Source organism: Geotrypetes seraphini, chromosome 2, assembly GCF_902459505.1.
Source record: "Geotrypetes seraphini chromosome 2, aGeoSer1.1, whole genome shotgun sequence".
Classification (NCBI taxonomy): domain Eukaryota; kingdom Metazoa; phylum Chordata; class Amphibia; order Gymnophiona; family Dermophiidae; genus Geotrypetes; species Geotrypetes seraphini.
In genome coordinates this window covers 364,196,881-364,218,528 of record NC_047085.1, presented here as the reverse complement: position 1 = coordinate 364,218,528, position 21,648 = coordinate 364,196,881, and the positions used below count along the sequence as shown (strand labels likewise).

The 21,648-nt window shown below is 43.6% G+C and overlaps 1 protein-coding gene across 3 annotated transcripts in view; it reads right to left on the bottom strand.

Annotated features, from left to right (window-relative positions):
- The window catches only part of ITPRID1 (ITPR interacting domain containing 1), a 219,089-nt gene extending 204,523 nt beyond the window's left edge, over positions 1-14,566 (bottom strand). For all 3 annotated transcript variants that reach the window (XM_033930566.1, XM_033930567.1, XM_033930570.1), the window contains exon 1: positions 14,469-14,566. The gene's annotated coding sequence lies outside the window, so the exon portion shown is untranslated. The remainder of the gene's footprint in view (positions 1-14,468) is intronic.
- Between the last annotated feature and the right edge of the window lie 7,082 nt (positions 14,567-21,648).

Genomic DNA, 21,648 nt, shown 5'->3' with positions numbered 1-21,648 from the left:
TTGGTGAGCACTGTTCCCTCTAAGCCAGTGGTCTCAAACTTGTGGCCTGGGGGTCACGTGCAGCCCACCAGGTACTATTTTGAGACCCTCAATATGTTTATCATAACCACAAAAGTAAAATAAAACAGTTTCTTGATCACGTCTCTTTAGCTATAAATTACAATATTATTATTAAGACTTAGCTAAAAGGAAAGATTTATAAACTATAAAGAGTTTTACCTCATGCAAAATTATCATTTCTTTAATAAGACATTAACTATTTTTTGCTAAGGCCCTCCAAGTACCTACAAATCCAAAATGTTTGAGTTTGAGACAACTGCTCTGAGCTGTGCAGGAGTTCTACATCTACAGTCCTGCCAGTGGAGGGTACTGTTTCACTATCACATTGAAAACAGCAGTAATGCACTTAGAGGACTCCTGCTCAGCTTAGAGGGAACAGTATCAGTGAGATAAGATATATTGTAAATACTGGTAATAATTTATCCAGTGATAAGAGGCATTAATGTCCACAGTAGCAATGTTTTGAGTAATACAATTTCATAGATCCTTTCACCTGTCTTTGGGTCATGAACCTCATTATACTAATTTTGCATGTTTCATTTTTATTAAAAGATATTTCATTGTTGGCATTTTTAGATTTATACCCATGAGTAGTACCATGCAGACTCAGAAAAATCATCTGCATAGTCCAGCATCCTTTCTCTGACAGCAGCGAATTTGAATTACTTTGAAGTACTCAGCATATATGAATGGGAAGATCCAAGATATTGGAAGTTGCAACCCCCATGCTGCATGGTTAATAAGTATCATTCAGAAAATTATCCAAATCGGACTTATCTGGGGCATTTTCAAAACACTAAGACATCTAAAAAAAATGGCATAAATCGGCACTTGGACATTTTTCTCACCAAAATGTTCAAGTGCCAATTTTAAAAGCCAACTTTCTGGACATCTTGCTAGGCTTCTTAGCTGCTGTGCATCCAAAGTTCAAGGGGATATGTTGGAGGTGTGTTATGTAGGTTTGTAGGACAGTTTGTCAGGTTGAATCCAGGGAAGATATCCACATATCAGAAGTGCAAGGTTTATTTCCATACTGCCTGGTCTTAACAAACTGTCGGTGTGGTACAGTTTAGGAAAGGACCTTAAGCCCACTTTGCTCATGGAGCAGATGGCATCTGATTGGGAAGCTTTATTGGGAGAGGAGGTACATGTGAAAGACCTGTCTGCTAGTTTTGTTAAAACCATGTGGGCCACTCCAAATGTTGGGTTTCATGAGATGCAATTAAAGATCCTACACAAGGTCTACATTACTAGGTGTAAAGGAAAACAAATGGGGTTGTGGCAGGATGATAGGTGTCTCCGATGCAAAATTCATCGTGGAACTTTAGTGCACCATTTCCTAGAATGCCATTCTTTGGCAGACTTATGGAGGACAGTGCTTAGTAAAGTTAAGTGTATAATAGGCATTTCCCCAGAGTGGTCCTTCAAGACCCTCTTATTAGGTATAGAGAGCCCCTTTTCTAAGTATGTATAGCAGAATACTATAGACGTTTCCTATTGGTGGCTTTTGGGCTGGTAAAGAAAACCATATTGCAACATTGTGTGGGAGATGTTCATCCTATGGTTAAAAATTGGATGGCTCATGGGAGAGGATGCATTGGGATTCTTCAGGCATGCTTGGATTGCTGAAGCTTTTTTTTAGTAGTGAACATGGGTCCTGAGGGGAGGGGGAGGGAGTAAAAGGGGAGTTGGACATGGAGGGAGGGAAACAGCATGGAGGGAGGGAAGGGAGCTAGACAAACAGCATGGATGGAGGGAGAAACAGCATGGAGAGGGCTGGAGAAACAAAATGGAGGGAGGGTTGAAGAAACAGCATGGAGGGAGTTGGAGAAACAATATGGAGGGAGGGAAGAGGGTTGGAGAAGTATTTATTTATTTGATTTTCTAGCCTGTCCTCCCAAAAGAGCCCAGAACAGGTTACAAGTTTACATACATAATAAAGGTTAGCAACAAGGTAGGTACATTCTTCATATAGAAGAGAGATGATTTCTATATATAGCATGAGAGATTGGATATTGGCTTTGGGAGCTATATATAACATGAAAGATCAAATACATGTTTAAGGAACTAACCCCCTCTTTTACTAAAGTGTTAGCCATTTTAGCACGTGCTTAGTAAAAGGACCCCTAAGTACAGCAGTAAGGCAATTGTAATTATACATATGTAAATGCAGATACCTCCACGTGTAAATCACAAATGCATCTTTTACAATAAGGTCCTAGATTTCAGCATATTTTTGGCCACTTGCACTAGTATTTCTATACAGAAAAGGAAGCACCTAAATTGTTTTGTAGAATAGCTTAATTTAATCTCCATAAAAAGCATTTATTAGGTGACCTGCTGTAGAATTATCCTCATCTTGACCTCTGCTATGCAGGAGCCTGGAGAGAGATTCACTATACTGCCTCTATGAGGTTTATATAGTTTGTTCAGTATACTTCTGTCCATGCAGTGCCTGGGATGCAGTGCTTTTCAACTAGAACTTATTTTTAGAGCAGGGATCCTGAGAGTCTGAGGGAAGTTTCAAAAGGCCCAAAGCTGCTATTCTTAATCCTGATACCCTGAGTCATGCAGAACAGTTCTCACTTACGTTATATCTCCCTATCCCTTTCTCCCCATCCCCTATCATTTTCTTATCTCACTTCTCTTCCCTCCTGCCCTCCCATGGGTCCATTTCTCCTTCTCTCTCTGCCCCGCCCCCCTATGGTCCAACATTTCTCCTTCTCTTTTCTGTTGTTCTTCGCTTCCCCCTTGATGCTGAACAAAAGGTTGGAGAAAAGAGAGATATTGCATCTCTCTTTCTCTCTCTCTCTCTCTCTCTCTCCACCCGCAATCCTAAACATTTCTCCTTTTCTCCTTTCTTTCCATCCCCAGGACCAACTTTTCTCTCTTTCTCTTCCCAACTACCCTACTCTCCCATCCTATATCTTTCCTTTTCTTCCTCAGATCCACCATCTCTCCCTTTCTCTTCTCAGCTGTCCTCCCTTCAAGTGTCTTTCTCCCTTTCTCCACACCATCCCACGTCCAACTTCTCTCTTTTTTTCTTCTTTCTCTCCAGACCATTGCCCATCATCTTTCTAAATATCCTCTATTTCTGGGCTCACTTCACCTCCCCCCACCCCCAGTCTGGCACTTCTTTAAACCCCTTCCCTATTCTACTTTCAAAAAAGCTAGCTGTCCAGAGGACTTTTTCAGGCCGGCATGCCTTTCCCCTTCTTTCAACATTGATCCGACGTCTTCTTCACCTTCCCCATCCCACTGACAAACTGACCATAGCAGCAATTCTGAAGTGCTGCCTGCGGCCTCCTCTGTGATTTCCTTCTGCTGCGGTCTGCTCCCAATAGCTGATTTTCCTTCTGCTGCAGTCTGTTTCCTGTTTCCTCTTGAGCAGACCACAGCAGAAGGAAAGCACAGAGGAGGCCACATGCAGTACTTCAGAATTGCTGCCATGGTCAGTTTGTTAGCAGGCCGGAGAAGGTGAGAGTGACGTCGGACTGGTGCATAAAGAAGGGGGCAGGCATGCCAACCACAGAGCTGTTGCCCTGCTTGCTCTCCCCTAACACTGGGCCTGATCTTCAGGCATTTTTTGTATTTTAAGAAGATAGATCTGCTGACTTCAATCAACACAATTAAACAGCTAATCAAAAGGCACCTTTAGCACCAAAGCTATTCCAGCAATTTAATGATGCTGAAGGACTCCTGTTGTGAATATATTAGGGAGTGAAGTCTGTTCTAGAGAATCTGGTTTTCTATTACCTCTCTTTAATCTCTTTTAGAACATGAAAACTAGAGAAGCTCAGAAACTAGACTGCTTAACAGCCAAGAATATTCTGTTAAAACTACAGTTTTCTCTGTACTTGTCCTGAGTTCTGCTAGAGGCTGTGAGAAAACAATTTTCTTGCTCTGATTAGTAAATATTAGGGACGTGTATTCATAGGAAGCAACATTTCTCATGTTGTTTCATATCAATTTTTTTGCCTGGAATGACAGGACAGAATATACAACTATTTCCCAATGCTGTGTTATATATTTCCAAATAATGCACATTCTTTTAGAAGAATTTGCATTAATAATAGTATTGCACCCAAAATAAAAAATTTTTAAAAAAAGTCCTAAAGAAAATGAAAATTCTTGTAAACAACACAGGAAACTAAAACAAATGAAAACTTCTGGGCTGCCTGAATCTGAGCCCCAAAAATATTTTTTGAAACAGCTACTTGACTTCCACTTCAGGCTATGTGCATATATACATGGCTAGGTCAACTACTGCTGCTCTGCATCCCAAAACATGTTTTCTTTCTATATTTTGTTGTCTTAGTTCATTTTATTTCTATGCTACCTAAGCAGATGATCAGACAATAAAAGCCAGTCTAAAATCCAGTCAAATTGCCATCCTGTTCTCCCATTCCAATGCATTCCACCCCCTCCCAAAATTAGAGGGTCATAATAAAAAAAACATCTAAGTCCCCTTTTGGCCTAAGGCCCTAAATGTTGAAAGTAGAAGCAGCGAAAATGTCCATTATCAAAAAGAACGTCCAAAAGGAGGTTTTTTTTAAAAATAATGGCCTGCCTCTACGTTCAGCTGTTTAAATGCCCAGAACGCCACTACATCTACATTTACACCATATAATGAACCAAAAAAAGCCTAAGTCCCAAACACCCAAAGCCAGGCCTTTTAGGCGAAGGAGGAGCCAGTCCTTTGCCTAAAGCTGGATTTTGTAACCAGTGTCTGTCAAAAACAACACCAGTTACAGAATCCCCCCCCCCCACCGCAACCATCGCAGCAGGAGAGATGGCTCATCTCCCCTGCCGCGATAGCGATACCACCAAGTGCTGCCAAACGCGGCAGCGATCCACCCCTCCCCCCCCCATCTGACAACAATCTGGGCAGGAGGGAGCCCAAGTCCTCCTGCCCAGCGACCACCCCACCCCGCCGATCTGATCTGGGCAGGAGGAAGCCCAACCTCTCCTGCCCAGGTGACCCCCCACCCCCACTAAGATACGGGCAGGAGGGATCCCAGGCCCTCCTGCCCTCTGCGCACACCCCTCCCATGATTTCCCCACCCTGACCCCCCAATCGGCCCCCCCACCTGCTGACCCCATGACACCCCCCACCCGCCGACCGCTTAACACCCCCCACACTTGATACCCCCATACCAGAAACAAAGTTGTACGGACGGACGGGTCCCAAGCCCATCCATCCGGCAGGCCCGCCATCTGTCGATTGGCCCAGGCGCTTCAAACCCCGTCCACAGGTGGGGTCTGAGGCACCTGGGCCAACCAGAATCGGCCCAGTAGCCTTAGGCCCCTCTGGATCAGTTGCTGATTTTTGTCACCAAAAGCCAATGCCACTCTTGAAGAATGGCTCAGTGATATTGAAGAATCCACCAGAGTGCTCATTTCAATATTGAAAAGCCCATTAGCATGGCAGTGTCAGAGACTGCTAGAAAGCTCGTTAAAGACAGATATAAGCCATTTTGATAATCTGCCGCTAAAATGAGTACAGGCTAAACCAGGGATCTCAAAGTCCCTCCTTGAGGGCTGCAATCCAGTCGGGTTTTCAGGATTTCCCCAATGGATATGCATTGGAAGCAGTGCATGCACACAGATCTCATGCATATTCATTGGGGAAATCCTGAAAACCCAACTGGATTGCGGCCCTCAAGGTGGGACTTTGAGACCCCTGGGCTAAACCGTCGGAAACCAGTTTAGTGACCACGTTAAAGTTTTGAGAATCTGGGCCTAAGTTCTATAAAGAGCACCTAACTATAGGTACAGATATGTATGGCTATATTCAATAAAGTGTGCTGTCTGTTTCACACCTTTTATTGAATACCATCATACATATCTGCACCTAAATCGAGAGGGACACCTAATTTCTGTGCCAATTTGTTTCATTTTGAAATTTTCATGTTATTTCTGTGCCAACATCAGCGTGTATTGCATGATGACATCATTCAGGTGGTGACAGTGTGCAAAATGGCAACTGGACAGAGGCAACGCTTCTGAGGAAGATACCTTTCTTTTGATCAAAGAAAAAACTTGCTTGTAATGGCTGTCCATAGGAAGTGGTCATTGTAAAGGTTTTCTGCCTCTTACAATGAGGAAGCCTCCTTCTCTAGGGAGGTACAACTCCTGATTACATTAATCAGCTATGACCCCCAATACATGAAAGTGCTCTTTGGCATGCTAATTATGTACCTGTGGTGATGGAGGGTGAAGTGAACAGTTTAAGGTGATGGGTACCAGTGGTGGGATTTCAACCTGACACTCTCTGAATATAAGGTTGACTGTTCTGACCCTTAGGCTATCATCTTTGCTCCCTCATAATGTGTCAGGTATCAGATCCATTAGGAGGGAAGCATGTTTCTGTTAGAGGGTTAAGATAATTAATAAGAACACTGAAGCCACCACAAAAGCCTCTTCCTCTGTGTCACGGAGCAAATATACAGACATCAGCATGGCAATCCACTCTGCGGCATGTAGAGGTGGATTTAGGAGGGGTATCCTACAAACAGTAATGTCAATCCCCACTGTGAATAACTAGTGAAACATTTGCTATGTACAGGCCACTCCACTTCCCTCTCCCTCCCCATCCCTTTTCTCCATACAGACTGGGGATTTGAGGAAATGTGGCCAGTACCTGCAGCGACACAAGCGGGACTATCTCTAAGGAGGTGAGACACCAGCTACAGGCACAGGCAGGTGAGTGGTTCTGAAGTGTCAAATTCATACACCTTGGGCTCCCTCTCCATGTATTGTTCCTCTCTATGGCATCCACTTGGGGATAAGCAACCATCTATGGTGCCACTATGTACAGATGCTCAATAAGGTTACCCAGTATGGTAAAGGTTCTGGGGCCAGGTGTAGCACAGACAGCAACCAGGAGGAAAGAAGCTGCTGAATGAGCTGTCACCATATCTGAACACTCTAACAGGTTTACTGTAAACACCAGGTGCCAGTCTATAACCAATAGGCACAGGTTGGTCCCCATATATCATGATGAACTCCCAAAATACAGAGCTCAGCTTGGAATATGTAATGGTCAAATGTGCATCAGATGGAGTGGATGACTGTTACCATCTCCTGGACTTGTTGCCTCAGGGTCAAGCTGAATGGTCCCTGGGAAGGGAGAGGACAATGGGCTCCTGCTGCTGCCCCCACCACAGAGAGCTGAATCTCTAGCAGATGCAAGTATAGCAGCACCTTGCCCTGCACCTGCCACTGGGACTGAATATGTGCAGGAGGGGATAGGGGTCACCACTTGAGGCCATTGACCAGTGACTGGGCCCTGGAAGCTGGTCAAACCAGGATCAAGCATTCTTTTGGGTGCATTATCTACCTTAGAATATTCTGGGATCCTGCAACCTCACCCCTCCCAGGACCCATAGTCTGCCCTACTTCCTGATGCAGCTCTTGCAGTAGCCTTCCTCCCTCCCTCTGCCCACAGTGATCTGTTCATTTTACCTAACCTTTTTTATTCATAATATATAGATTTATACTCATATTTCTTACACATTTTTTATGCTTTTATTTTTATTGTTTTAATCATACTTTATTTTCTATTACATTTTTATGTCTATAGCCTGGCCACCATGAGTAGACCCACTCTTACCATCAGAAGCTAAGTAGGGTCAAGCTTGATTAGTACCTGGATGGAAGACCACCTGGGAATAGCAGGTGCTATAGGTTGCAGGTGCTATAGGCCCTATGTTGGGCAGCACCAACATAGTGGAGCAACACACTGCACAGGAGAAGGCAATGGCAAACCACTCCTGTACTCTGCCATGAAACTTGCTGAAAAGCAGGTTAAAGTATGTGTGGTGAGAAACATGGTTCTTTGAGTTTGTCTGGCAGGATCTATTGTTTTGCTTTAAACATGGGAGACCTGGGCCTAAAAGGAGTGGTGTGTAAGACTGCTGTCATTTACTATGTTACTGAAGCTACTACCCTCTAAGAAGCTGCTGTCGCCATAGGCAGCTGGCCAGTCTTGCCTAATAGTTGGGGCAGCCCTTGCCCCACCCCCATTTTGGATGCTCTGTGTGTGTGGGGGGAGGGAGGGCGCCAGCTCATCCCTTACCTCAGGCATCAGATTGCCTTGAGCTGCCCATGATATAGGTTATAAAGAGCTATACAGACTCTGGAACATTTTTATGTTCAAATGTTTCAACAAATAACAAATAAAACAAATAGCATAGTCAGGAAATAATATTGAATACACTCCCCCTCCCTCCCTTCCCCTCCCTCCCCATCCCAAGAGTCCAATGCCACAGAAAAATTGAGAGTGAAAAGTAAATCTATTGATTCAAGAGTCTACTTCGAGCATATGGTGTGAGATCCTGCCAGAAATATTCCCAGGTCTGACGAAATCCACGACCCGGCCCATATTCAAAGTCTCCCACCGATCTTTGCTCCAGCGTAGCATGAGTTATCATCAAGGCTCTCCATTGAGCATTAGAAGGAGGATCTCGGGATAACCAGTTAGTAAGAATTGCTTTCTTTCCCATCAAAAGCACTCTAGTAATAAAAGCTGTCATTCCTTTAGGTTTAGGAGTGGCTATATTATAATATCCGAATAGTGCTCTCGGTTGCGGAAGCCATCGCCTTCTCCAAAGCATCGTAGTATAATGACCAAGATATCTCCAAAACTGTTGAATTTTGGGGCAGGTCCAAAACATATGTCCCAATGAAGCATGAGCCAGTGCACATTTCGGACAAGAATGAGATGTAGTTATCCCCATCCGGGCTGCTCGTTCTGGTGAAATATAAAGTCTCAAAACAATTTTCAACTGCATTTCCCAGTGGGTGATATTAGGAGACACCTTCTGGATATTCTTCAGTACCCGCTGGAGCTGGTGGGCCATTATCGTGCATTGCAAATCTTCAGCCCAAGCTGCCGCTAAAATGTCCAAATTAGGGCCGGATTGACCATCTCGAATCCCCACTATGTGAAACCGTAGAGGAATACTCTGTTGTGCAGAAAGGCTAAAGAGTTCCGAAAGAGCCTCCCTTTTATCTTCCGTAAGATGAATCTTTGGGAGAGACTGAACATAATGTCGGATTTGGTAATATGCAAACAGATCCTTTGGCTGTAATTCAAATGTCTGCTGCAATTCTACAAAAGTTGCTAGTCTCCCCTCCTCTGAAAACAAGTGAAATAGATATTGAAGACCCCGAGCACTCCATCTCTGATAAGTTGAATTTTGCATTCCAGGTTGAAAGGCTCCATTGCCCTGGATGGGTAAATATAAGGAAACCCCAGAAGACAATTTTGCAGATTTACAAACCCACTTCCATGCACGCCGAGCTGGCGTAAATATTGGATAATGAGACACCAAAGAACGCATTTGTGGATCCGCCACATGTAAGAAATAGCTCACATGAAATGGAGCCAACAAAGACAACTCCAGTAACGTTGCAGTGAAATCAGATGTCCCCTTAAACCAATCATTAATATGTCTCATCTGGCATGCCATAGAGTACCAACGCACATTCAATAAACCATAACCCCCCCTTTCCTTAGGTAAACACATCCTAAGGAATGACATTCGGGATCGTTTACCAGCCCAAAGGAATCGTCGTAAACCTTTAGTTAATCGAGCATTATGTGAATAAGATAAGAGCAGAGGCAGGACCTGAAAACGATATAACCATTTGGGAAATATCACCATATTGAAAAGAGCTACCCTTCCCGCTACTGTGAGAGGAAAAGTGAACCAGTTTTGTAAACTATGTAAGGTGTCATGTAGCAATGAGGAAATATTGCTATCATAAAGAGTCCTAAGATCTCTAGGGATCCAAACACCCAGGTAACGAATCGAGGACACTGCCCATGTAAAAGGAAAGTGTCCCCTCCAAGATTGCTGCAGTGTCACTGGACTGGCTAATGCAACAGACTTCATGCCCCCATCACCATGACTGAAATGAGTACTGCTGATCCCATAATGTATTAGAACCCACATTGCCCTCAGATGACCTTCAGGCAGTGAGTCTGCATATAGAAACATGAAGTCTGGTACACATCATTCATCTGAGCTTGGAATTTTCCAGCCTTAACCTGCCAACTCAGTTGAAAATGTCAGCATAGGTGAGAAAGAACATTTAGTCTCATTGCAGGGAACAACTACAGTTAAAGATCCTCTGTGAGAGGGTGAACTATCCTATACAGTAGAACTAGAGATCAGGCCTATGTCTGTACAATGTAATTTAAAAAATTGTTAAAGATATAATTGTAAGAATGGGACATAGTTGAGCACACAAATGTGCACCCTATTCTGATTATTTCAGTGGAAATGTGATTTAGTGATATTTTCACGCCCAGGAACCCTATAATTAATTACCATTTTATAAAATATTCCATGCATAAATGTTAAGCTCAGGGAGGGGGCCAGTAATGGGGTAAAGGGACTGCAGGGCAAAGGAATGGATAGAGATGGAGAAGGAATTATCAATAAGAAAGTAGGCAGCAGTAGTAAGGATACAATGCAGGTGTACTGGGTATAAAGCAGGGTCTAAGCACTGAGTCCCAAAAGACAAATACATAGAAACATGAAACATGATGGCAGATAAAGGCCAAATAGCCCATCCAGTCTGCCCATTCGCAGTAATAACTGGACTTAGGCACTATTTATAACAGGTGCAAAATTCTGTGCAGATCTTTGTCGGCATCAAGATCTGCGCCATTTACAGAATATGCTTTCTGTGCTAATTCATATGACACTGCCCACTCTCGACCCCAATCCCTGCCTCTTTTGTCAGCATGGTAAAATAGACGTGATGGGTAAGTTGTGCACTCAACTTTGGCTTTTTTAGAATCACATTTACTGCACTTCCCTCTTTTGGGCGCCAAAATTGCCAATCGGTGTGTAAACTGGATACTGATTTTTAAAATAGAATTAAGGTGTAAATGTCCACTCAAGTTCCCCACGCTTCAGTACTAAGGTTGGTTCTTTTCAATATCCATGAGGACAATTTACAAGCCTTTCTAATCCTAAACAAAATTGGCTACTAAATATTGCTCTCTCCCCAAAGGTCCAAGTAGAATATAAAGTTTTTCAGAAAAGAGCATACTGTACATATACAGTGGTGCCTCGCATAACGGACGCCTCGCACAGCGAACGCTGCGCATAACGAACTTTTTGTCTTGCTCCCTATAACGAACTTCGTTTCACACAACGAAGTCGCCCGAGGGGCCCGGGGGGGGGGGGGCGGAACTACTCTCGCCGCTTCCTAATGTGAGCCGGGAACAGCAGCACCCTCCTGTCTGAATGCAGTGTTCCATCATCTCCCTCCACCTTACCTTAGATGCCGAGTTTTCCGGCTTTCTTTTTCGGCCAGCCACACACTTTCAAAGAGCAGCACATGCGCGCATGCTCTGTTGTTCAATCTTCTCCTCTGACGCAACCGGAAACCGGAAGTTGCAGGAGAGGAGAACATTGATCAACTTCAGCAGCTGCGCGTGCACAGCTTTTTGAAAGCGTGCGGCTGGGTGAAAAAGAAAGCTGGCAAACTCTGCATATAAGGTGAGGTGGAGGGAGGGAAATGTAGGGCTGCAGAACGAATTATTTTGTTTTACATGTATTCTTATGGGAAAACAGGGCTGCAGAACGAATTATTTTGTTTTACATGTATTCTTATGGGAAAACGCGTTTCACACAACGAACGTTTCACATAACAAACTTGCTCCTGGAACGGATTAAGTTCGTTGTGTGAGGCACCACTGTACTCTAACAAATTAATTAATACCATCAGAAGTATCCAGCAATTTAAAAAGTATCAATGTTCTACCATAGTAACAATTTTCAGTGGATTTTTTTATAGCTGAAACTTGAAACTTACCCCCCACCCCCTTTTTACAAACCCACAGAAGTGGTTTTTAGCACAGGCTGCATCGGAAGCAGCGCTGAGCATTCAACGCATCGGCCTGTGCTACAAAATGCTTTTGTGGTTTTGTAAATGGGGGGGGGAGGAGTTAGTTGCCTATAAATAATGGGAAACCTCATTTTACATAGATTGTCTAGGTAGAAAAAGGGATGTTCATTTTGGGATGTTCAAAACGTGTAAGATATTTACAAGAGGCTTGCTGAATATGTATAAAGTCATGGAAAATATGGGTATTCAGAAGCACATACACTGGAAAAGGCATTTCACCAAAATACGCATTTAAAAATAAAATAGTTACATCACTCAGGTCTGAAAATCTAAGTGGCAGCTTTCAGACATGTAAGCAGCACATTGTGCAAGCTAGCCTCTGAATTCTATAAATGGCGCTTTGAGTCGCATGCTCAAATTTGGGCACATGTTCAATCTGCACAACTTAATTGAATAATGAGCCAGTTAGAACTGTTTGGCATCTTAACAAGCAATTATTAGCATTAATTGTTTTTTTTTTGTTGGGGTTTTTTTATTTCTTAAGTTTTCAAAATGCATACCAAAAATTTACCTTGTACAGAAAGCAATTTAAAGCATACATAATTTGTCTCCAAAAAGAGAAAGAAAATATGAAAAAATAAGCAAACAAATATAAGCTTAAATTCAGCTCAAGTCCTCTATTTGCCTGCCCGAATCTCTCTATAGCGATCCCAGCGCATGCACAGATGTATATTTATATGCAATTCCCCCTCATTTGCATGCGCAGATCGGATCGGGCAGGAATTGGATCGGGAATAAGGTTAGTGAATGGGAGCAGGGTCGCAAAGTGATCGCAAACCAATCGATACACGATCAGTTTGCTTTGCGAATCTAGCCCATAGTTGTGTAAAGGAGATGGAATTGATAAACTGCTTTTTCTATATGGTTTAAACAATCCCAAAGCAGTTTTTATGGAACTATAAAAGTGGAAAATCGCTAGACAAAGTGGGCTGAGAACTTTTCAGCAGCCCCTAGTAATTTGTGCCTGAGACAATGAAGTGTTATGTGACTTGCCCAGAATCTCAAGGAGCACTCAAAACTTGGGGTGCTGAGGCAGCTGCTCTAACCACTAGACCACTGGGGCATTTTCTCGATCATGAGAACAAGAGTAGGTATCGGCATCAAATTTCCAGAGGGCTATTTATCCCCCCCCCTCCCCTTTTACAAAACTGTGGCACGGTTTTTAACATCAGTTGTGGCAGTAACAGCTCCGATGCTCATAAGAATTCTATGAGTGTTGGAGTTGTTACCACCATGGCTGGCACTAAAAACCACTCTACAGTTTTGTAAAAAGGGGGGCGGGGTAATAAAGGCAGATATGCACTTATGTTCCCTCTATAAAATAGGTGGAACTTGTAAACATTCCTACTACAGAAGGTAAGTGCCCTGTTATAAATTTTACACGGATTCCTTCAAAAAAATGTCCTGCCTAGACTGATTATTCTATAGGGGGTAAAAAACTATTAAAGTCTTTGAAAATTTACCCTTAGAGTCATTAAATTTAAAAGTTCAATTTTTATTTTTCCCCTATACAATAAAGGTAATTTATAGCAGCAGGAATGCTCAGAAGTTTTATAGAGGGAACATAGGTGAATATCTGCCTTTATTAGTAACATAGTAACATAGTAGATGACGGCAGATAAAGACCCGAATAGTCCATCCAGTCTGCCCAACCTGATTCAATTTAAATTTTTTTTTTTTTTCTTCTTAGCTATTTCTGGGCGAGAATCCAAAGCTTTACCCGGTACTGTGCTTGGGTTCCAACTGCCGAAATCTCTGTTAAGACTTACTCCAGCCCATCTACACCCTCCCAGCCATTGAAGCCCTCCCCAGCCCATCCTCCACCAAACGGCCATATACAGACACAGACCGTACAAGTCTGCCCAGTAACTGACCAGTATTAGTCCTCTGAAAGGTCAGTGCTGACACCTACACTTGTTCTCATGATAGAACAAATGTCCCAGTTTATGTATATCTATTTGTATAAGCCCAAACCCTGTCCCAGTTCTGACTCAATAGAAGTGTAAGCATCTGCTGTTTAAGGATGCTTATACATATGTATGTCCAGCCAATTGTATAAATGCCTAATTTGCATGTAAAAACTTGTTTTAACTAAAGGAGATGCTGACATAATCTAACACATTAGTACCTCTAGCTCCTAAGACTAGATCTAACAGTTTCCTTAAAACAAAATTCATACTCTTCAGCAAAATTTCATTCATCCAGCCATTGTCGCAAAACAAGAAGTGGATATGTCCTAATAAAATCGGTGAACTCAGTTTATTACATAAAAGTCCTCATTCATCCAGCCATGGCAGCAAACTCATTTTCAAACTCCAACCTCTGTCTCTAAATCCAGTTTTGCATATTGTCCATCAACAAGCCTCCGCAGATAAAAGACCATACAGAAAGTAATTATGTTTGCATCAGATGGAAACAACTGTAGAACATCAAGTCTCTTTCCTCCCCTCCCCGGAACCCCAGCCATACACACTCACCATGTTTCTATGTCTCATCTCTTTGCATGCAGAAGAAGAAAAAGATCATCCTATCTCAGGTTCCAAAGGATTTGCAACTAAGCGTGCTTTCCTTACCGACAGAAGAACTATGTGAGAGTGCCTGGAAAATCAAACAGGACGCAAAATAAGAGTGTCAATCAAAAATGTCCTCCACGGTTACTTTGGCTACGATGACCTCTTTAATTACTCCCATAGCCAGTTTTACTGGAGAGTATCTGAGGGAAAAAAAAAAAAAAAGTAAGGAAACATTTGCATAGCATACACTAGGTGAGATATTTGCATTAAGTTCCGAGATGAAAACCTGTTTGTCTAGATCTTCCTGGCAGAATACCACTATTCAAAACCTGTCAGCACTACAGTAGAGATGAGATACTACAGTGAGTATAATAGAAAAGAATGCAAAAATCCTAAATTACTGTATATCCCCTCTGTGTAGGCTAAGGGAGAAAGGTTAGAACAATGAGATAATTCTTTGCTCACCTATGTGAGCAGTTTACTTAGAAATAAATAAAGAGAAGCAGACTGGATCGATTCTGGTGTTATCACTTGCTATGAAAATGGACATCCTGAAACCCTAGCAGAGCTCCTCTATGCTACCATTTAGCTTGTAGGAAAGCAGGGCTGGTGACTCATGAATAACAAGCATTGTACATAAACTTGGCTAGAGCTGAACTCTACCCAGAAGGGTTTATAGCATAGAGAACAACTTCAAACAATGTACTGTTTTTCTCACAAGGAATTCTATCATCGGACAAATTTATTACAGTTTATCCTAGCCCTGTGAAATTTCATGCACTGGACTTACTTAATGATAAAGAAGGGGATCCCGAACAGATCGGAGAAGGTTATCATGCCGCTGTACCGGGCCATGGTGCGCCCTCACCTGGAGTACTGCATCCAGCACTGGTCGCCGTACATGAAGAAGGGCATGGAACTACCCGAAAGGGTCCAGAGAAAAGCGACTAAAATGGTTAAGGGGCTGGAGGAGTTGCCGTACAGCGAGAGATTAGAGAAACTGGGCCTCTTCTCCCTTGAAAAGAGGAGACTGAGAGGGGACATGATCGAAACATTCAAGATAATGAAGGAAATATACTTAGTAGATAAAGATGGGTTGTTCACCCTCTCCAAGGTAGAGAGAGCGAAAAGGCACTCTCTAAAGTTAAAAGGGGATAGATTCCATACAAACGTAAGGAAGTTCTTCTTCACCCAGAGAGTGGTAGAAATCTGGAACGCTCTTCCAGAGTCTGTCATAGGGGAAAACACCCTCCAGGGATTCAAGACAAAGTTAGACAAGTTCCTGCTGAACCAGAACGTACGCAGGTAAGACTAGTCTCAATTAGGATGCTGGTCTTTGACCAGAGGGCTGCCGTGTGAGTGGACTGCTGGCCATGATGGACCAGTGGTCTGACCCAGCAGCGGCAATTCTTATGTTCTTATGTACACTATGCTACTTCAGAATGATGTTATATATGACCTAAAAATGCAATATGAATTTTCTTCAGTAGCAATTCCAAATGCTTTTAAGTTTTTATGGAATTTGGTTTTCATTGCTCTGCTCTGTTCATGTGTGTATACTCATATATTAAAAGTGGTATCAAATACAGAAAGTGTATTGGATTTAGACAAGTTTGAAACCCGTGGGTATAACACCTGCCATCAAGGTTTTAACCCTGGTTAGTATCCACTTGTCTATCTTTCACCCACATTCATAATTCTGCAAAATTTGTATGTAAAGTGAAAAATATATCTTACATTTATTTACCTCGAGCTTGGTAATAAGGACACAAAGAGCCATGATCTGTCAGTCCAATGGCCAGTCTCGGTCATAGTGACCCAGCAGATCCCAAAAAAAATAGAGAACAATGTATCTTCAAAGTCTACCTGGCTAATACATTTTCAGAGTTTTTCCTCCAGGAATGTGCCCAAACCTCTTTTGAAACTGAGCTCTGTTAGTTCATGTGACCACATCTTCCAGCGACAGATTCCAGATTAATTATGTGCTATATGGAAAAAAAAAGACCTTTCAACAATTTGTTGTAATTTTCTGGTCAGTAGTTGCACGGAGTGTCCTCTTGTTCAATCTTTCCAGCAACATACAAGCAAACATTCTATATTTAACCAAAATGGCTGGATATCAGACTTGTAGGTTCTGTAGAAGTGATTGTCCAGGAAGGGAAAGGGGAGGAGAAAAACATATTTTATTTAATGTTGCTGAAACAATGTTCTGGGGATAGAAGCCAAGATCATATTCAGCTGGCAACAGTCAGTGTTTCTTTAAACCAGTATATCGCACACCAGTGTGCCTCCTGAGATTTCAGGTGTGCCGCGATACACTGGCGAGAAGGAGATTCGTCCACGCCAGGTGCCTTCAAGCCAGGGCACTGGATTTAGTGTGCCGCTGGCCAGAACGTTTGCGAGACACTGCTTTAAACACTGGCCACTGTCAGCTAATTCTAACTGAGGACCCCTTTTATGAAGCTGCATTAGGCTTTTTTATCGCCAGCTGCGGTGGTAAAAACTATGACACTCATAGGGCTCCTTTTAACAAGCCGCGCTAGCGGGGTTAACGCGCACGACGTTTCATCACACGCTAACCCCCGCGCTGGCCAAAAACTACCGCCTGCTCAAGAGGAGGAGGTAGCGGCTAGATAAAAGGAGCCCATAGTAATTCTATTAGTGTTGGAGCTTTAACCGCCATGGCCGGCAATTAAAAAAGCCTAATGTGGTTTCATAAAAGGGGATGGGGTAAGATATTTAGTTTCAGACTAGAGAATGACACGGTGACAGAATTTGTCACCATCCATGTCCCCACGGGAAACCATCCCTATGTCATTCTTTAAGTAGAGAGGGAAGAATCAGAGTATGAATGGGCACAGCCACTGACCCTCAAGTCTCGCATTGAAGAATGACACGGGATGGTTTCCTGTGGTTATTCACAGGGACGGGCCCAAAAAGTTCAGGGGGGCCCAGAATGCTGCATGCTCTGATGACCTCAGTGTACATGCCTCTGTGTCCGGCTCCAGGCATCCAAGTATTGCTTCCTTCTTCATTATTCAGTGCAGCCAAACACGCAGTCTTCAAAAGGCCATGGGCAGCAGTTCCTACACACTGCCTACGGCTGACTCAGAAGCCATTACTCTGATGCTGGGATTTTGCATTAGAGGGAAAGCCTCTGGGTCAGCTGTGGGCAGCGTGTAGGAACCGCTGCCCGTGGCCTTTGGAAGACTGCGAGTTCGGCTGCACTGAATAATGAAGGAAGAAAAAGGTGCTACTTGGATTTCTGGAGCTGGGTCAAGAGGTGCACTCTCGCTGGAGGGGGGACATAGGGGGCAGAGGCAGGGAGGGTGAAGGGTCAGGGGGCCAGTGTACTTGGGTGCCTAGGGCCAACTGAAGAATTAATCCTGCCCTGTGTACCAGCACTGAATATCCAAATCTTTGATGGTGCCTGGAAGTTATGCAGATACAGTCAATATTCAGTGCCAGACTCACATAGCTGGCAGGGCAAATTTAGCACTTTTTGTGTGCCCATTAGCACACACCTACATACCCATTAGCTAGGTGAACAACTGCACTATGAATCGGCTCCTCTCTGGCTCGGCCCGGGCCACCATGTGTTATCCATTTTCATCTGCGCACTATCGTCGTCCCATCTCAAACCTCTGCTTTATTTCCAAGGTGGTCAAGAAGATGGTTGACAATTAAATCATCCCTCCTGCCAGGGGTTATTTCAGGAGTTCCAGCAGGAGGGAGTGGGCATCCCTCCTGCCACGGACAGGGGGTGGGGTTTGGAGATGGCGGTGGGAGGGAGTGGGCATCTTTCCTGCCAGCCGACTTGCGGTGGGGTTCAGGGTTCTCTGCCACAGCTGCTCAGCCTACATTTCAGGCACATATCACAGGCCTAGGGAGATGCCTCGGGCCGCTTAGGCTTGCCTTAGGCCACTTCTGGGCGAAACCATTCCCACGCCTAGCCATGGGCAAGCTTAAGCATTCCTACGCACCTCCTTGCATCTGCGACAGCTGCCTACAGTGTAGGCAGCCTGCTTCTGGGTTTTGTTTTGTTTTTCAGAAAACATGCATCCCGATTAGCTGGTTAGACAGGGGTAGGATACAAATAGGACGCCATTTATAGAACTTGCCCCTAAGTGTAAATATACCTCCAAAAGCGCCAGCATAGCGTGTAAATGTTGTTCCACATTGGTGCACATAACTTACATAGGGGCCAATATTCGAAATGGTTTAACTTGGACTCCTGACTGGTTAAACTTGCTGAGCTGGCTGGCTGCTGATATTCTGCAGCCCTTAACCAGGTAATGCCGCTGAATAACTCCACTAACCAGCCATTTCCTACCTGTCTAGGTTAGGAGCAGTCCGGAGAGAGATCTTGGGTGGAGCCAGCCATAGAAGCCAACATTTCAAAATGATTGGGTGATCCAACTTGCCACAAATTACCAAGTTCATATAAAGGAATGGTGGGGTTGTAAACACATCCGCTGTGCTCTTTAAATGAAGATCACAGCAGGCGGTGCCACGCAGGGAGGACTTGTGGGCAAAAGAAATGCAAGGGGCAGCACTCTTTTCTTCCCCCAGCCCAACTCATTGCCACAGTTTACCATCCTACTCCCATCTACATCACACTACAAGGGTGGTTTGAAAAGTATGATAAAAAAAAAGCAAGTTAAGCAACCTAGTCTCCATCAAGGAGACACACACAGTCCAATGAGTTTCCAGTTTTTTCGTAAGCTATTTTTTCTATGATATATAAAAAACTGGACTAAAGGCTCCTTTTACTAAGCCGCGTTAGGTCTTTAATGCGCGGAATAGCCCAAGCTAAATTGCCGCCCGCGCTAGACCTTAATGCCAGCATTGAGCTAGCGTTAGTTCTAGCACGTAGCGTGGGTTTAGCGCACGCTAAAATGCTGCGTGCGCTATAAACGCTAATGCAGCTTGGTAAAAGGAGCCCAAAGTGTATAGCCCTCGATGGAGACTGTGCCCATAGTAAAAAAAAGGAAACACAGTTACCGACAAACCTGTCGGGTTTTTTGGGTCGGTATTAATAATCCGACTATGCCATGCAATGTTAGGCCATCAATCGGATAGCTCATTTTAATATTAATGACCTATTTTTCATAGTAATGAGGTTGTTTACCTGCTAGAGTCAGAGAATGTCCGAAGGCATGAAAAACTACGCAGTGAGCCATTTTCAACATCGGTTTAGCAAATTCGGTCGGTCTCAAAACCAGTCAAACACAGAGCCCATGCACTCTTCTCTCACCCTCACATCCTGTTTCTTTTTTTTTTTATATTTCTTCTTTATTTTATTTATTTATTTCTTTATGATTTTATACAATATTCCCAAGCATAAACATCCTGTTTCTAACTTCACACACACACACCCCTCCATTATCAGTCCCTGTCCCCAGAGTTGCCAGATCTGTGGTTTTCTCACCCAATTGGGCTGCTTTTGAAAGTTGGTTGCAGTTTTTTGGACTGATTTCTGATTTTTGTCACTGTAATTTGGGCTGCATGAAATTTTTAATACATTCTCATCAATCTGCTTTACCTTGGAAATAAACCTTTCTTTTTTAGGCTGAGACTGCACCTGCTTCATGAAGGCACTTTAACATCTTTATTTTTCCTATAACAATTTTGGAACATTTTAAGAGTTTATGAAAGACGATGCACCTCACTCCTGCTCTGCAGCAACCCCTCCTATTCTAGCACACACCTCTCATACACAGTTTGTCCAATGCACCCTACTCCTGTCCTGCTATACCCCTTCCTATTCCAGTACTGGACCTTCTACCCCCTCCCCTCTCCACCCACACACACACAGAGCTATGCCAGTGCATTTTACTAGAAAATGACACGGGGACAAGTTTTTCCCTGTTCCTGCCCCATTCCTGTAAGCTCTGCCTTAACCGCACAAGCCTCGAACACTTATGATTTTAAAGTGTTTGAGGCTTGTGCAGTTGAGGATACAGCTTGTAGGAATGGGGCAGGGACAGGAATAGAACTTACCAGAACGGGACAGGAAAATGAGTTCCCGCGGGGGGGGACGGGGAAAAATTTGTCCCCTTGTCATTCTCTACATCTTACTCCTGCCCTGTAGCATCTCCTGCTATTCCAGTACTGGGATGTCAAACCTCCCCCCCCCACTCTTCCCCCCCCCACCCACACACACACAGCTCTGCCAGTGCACCTTACTACTGCCCTGCTATAACCCATTCTACTTGATAAATATTTTGCAGTTACAGATGAATATGGTTTGTTATGACTATAATTATAGCTGATTATGGCGTTTTTATCTTATGTACCCTTGGAAATATGAAGAAATAAATACATTGTTGGGCTGTTTAAGGGCTGCTTTTTCAAAGTGAACGGGCGAGATTAAAAAAAAAAAGTATCTGGCAACCCTGCCTTTCTGCCTGTTCCAGTATTTCCGAGCAGCATTGTACAGTATCTCCTAACCAGTGACCCCTTTCCATTCCCTCTACCCCTTCCTTTATTCCTTTCCCAGTACCTCTCGTCTTTCCTTAACTGATATAGGTATTACTTTTGCCAGTGTCAGTTTGTTGCACTCGCCTTCCACATTGGCAGCTGCTAGGCTATAGCATCTCCCTCCTCCCCTAATGTCTATTGGATAGGCTGCAGGGAGAGGCGGGAGCAGTTCCTTCTGTGTTTTCTGTATTTATGCAGCATGGGGCTTTACTGCCCCAGGTCTAGAGACTTATAGAGAAAAATATCAGGGGTACGCAAACACCCACATTACCCACAGAGCTGGCACCTATGGAGCCAGCATTTAGCGATGTAGCTGTGATATTCAGTCTGCTACCTGGAATAGTATGTGCATAAAGTTAGGATGGAAAAGAGGCTTTATACACTGAGGTAACCAGGCACCAGTATGCCCAGTTAATTTCCAGGTCAGTGTACATACCCAGATACTCAATGCTGGGAGCTGCATGTGCCCCGCCTGCATGCCTTATAAAATAGGCTCCCATTGTATGTCCTTGGGGCATCTAAATGGAGGCGCCCAGTATTGAGTTGTCCCCTAAGTTTTCAGCTGAAAATCCATTTAATTCAGGAGCCTAAGTTATGCTTGTATTTATTTATTTTTAAAATTTATATACCACCAAAAATCAAGGTGGTTTCCATACAAACA